A 1959-nucleotide genomic window follows, 5' to 3' on the forward strand; every position below is an offset into this window, starting at 1 on the left:
TAACATGTATCCAATTAATATAATTCAGAGTTTATTTTAATAAAAATAACACCACGTTACGAACCACTGAAATGTTTTTTCCTCAAAGACTACGTTATATTAGTTTCACCCCTCGCACTCTGCAGGAATATTGTGACCTTCGCATATAAAACGCGTTACAATAATACAATTTCACGCCCTGCACTCACGTTTAGGAATAATGTTGCTTTTGTACTATAACAACAAAACGGGCACCGGCTACATTATAATAATATAACAATACATATGTGGGTGTGGTGTGCCAGCGAGAGTTGTTACAATAAACTATAATGTACAAACCTACATATATGACTGTGCCGCCTAGAGAGTTCTTTGTACGACATATATTGGAAATATTTGTGAGTATATATATATATTTTTTTTTCGGGTACAGGTTTCTATTTCTCTTCTGTGCAATTCAAACAAGTATTATTTAGTAAATGGTTTTTAAAACATTTCTGTCGACCCGTCTGTCCCAGCTGTAGGTACACATTAAAACGACGGGTCTCCGAAAGAGACTTTATTTATTACACTATCGTGGCTCCGTTTCCAGTTTTAAATATGAAAAAAAACACGAAATGCTCGAATGTACATAACATTACAATATTCACATGCCTTTATGAATTATATGTTATACAGCGCGTTCTAGTGTATGGCACACGTTGCAGTTAGATGGGACGAAATAATACGTCTTACGTTATTATATTTTATAATTTCAAGGCCCTAGACATTTGGGGGGGGGGGGGACTAAAACCCCACAGCACTCCACTGGTTACGTCACTGATTTACGAAACGAATTCTAAAAATTATAATCAACATGTGTTATTGTGTTAATATATTTTGTTACACTCTATAGTCTATTATAGAAAATATCATTTAAACAAAATCAATTCGATTGATTAAGTCATTAATCGATTACAAAACCAAATATCAAATATCAATTGTATTATAAATTATAATAATATATAATACAATATAATCTAAAAACTATACGAAACAATATTATTTTTGATGTTTTAACATTTTCATAATAATATAATAAATTGATGTTTTCAAATAAAAATATTTATTAAGTTCAAAATATTACCTATAGCAGGGATAACCAATTAATATTTTCCGCGGGCCACGTTAAGAATTTGGAAAATTCTCGTGGGCCGTAAATATTCAAAGTACATAATATTTATTATAATATGCCGGTTGGCCAAAAATATTTTATTTCTAAATAAAAAAAATTGGCTTTTTCTCTCAGTCTGTGAGCTGGTTAAAATTCATTCGCGTAGTTGATGCGGCCCGGACCCCTGGCCTATAGACTATGGATAATTGTAAGGATTTTTACTGAAATAAGTACCAAATATTCGATAAACAGACTGTATACACCACAGTGTCCACCACCCAAATATAAACAATATAATAAACCCCTGCCTATAGGTATTATATTATATTATATAATATAGATATACGTAGTTCGTATACATAATATGTTATCATATAATAATAGGTTATGATTAAAAAAATAAAAAGTAAAATAGACATAATTTATTTTAATATTAGACCCAAATCTTTTTTAAATTTGTAGCATACATGTTTGATAGATTATATGAATTTGAATCTATTAGTATAAATATCAAGTATGTAGAATGAGAACTTTAATTTTTATGTTGATTTTAATTTGTAGTCATTATGATTTTTACCTGTACTGTATAATTGTTATATTTGAGTTGTGTCGTTCTTCTTCTGGGTGTGCGATATACAGGGTGATTAACCAAGCACGATCACCCCATTTTTTCCTTTAATAATGAATTTATTCAAATTCTAGAACTTTTACATATACCCAGACAATATTTTCAAATTTTTTAATTTTTCTACTGTTTTAGAAGTGTCCTGTGGCGGTACAAACTTCTGTTTTTCAAAGGAGAACTAACCCCCTTCTCTTTTTACTGT

The sequence above is a fragment of the Acyrthosiphon pisum genome, chromosome X (genome assembly GCF_005508785.2).
Source record: "Acyrthosiphon pisum isolate AL4f chromosome X, pea_aphid_22Mar2018_4r6ur, whole genome shotgun sequence".
In the NCBI taxonomy this organism is placed as follows: Eukaryota; Metazoa; Arthropoda; class Insecta; order Hemiptera; family Aphididae; genus Acyrthosiphon; species Acyrthosiphon pisum.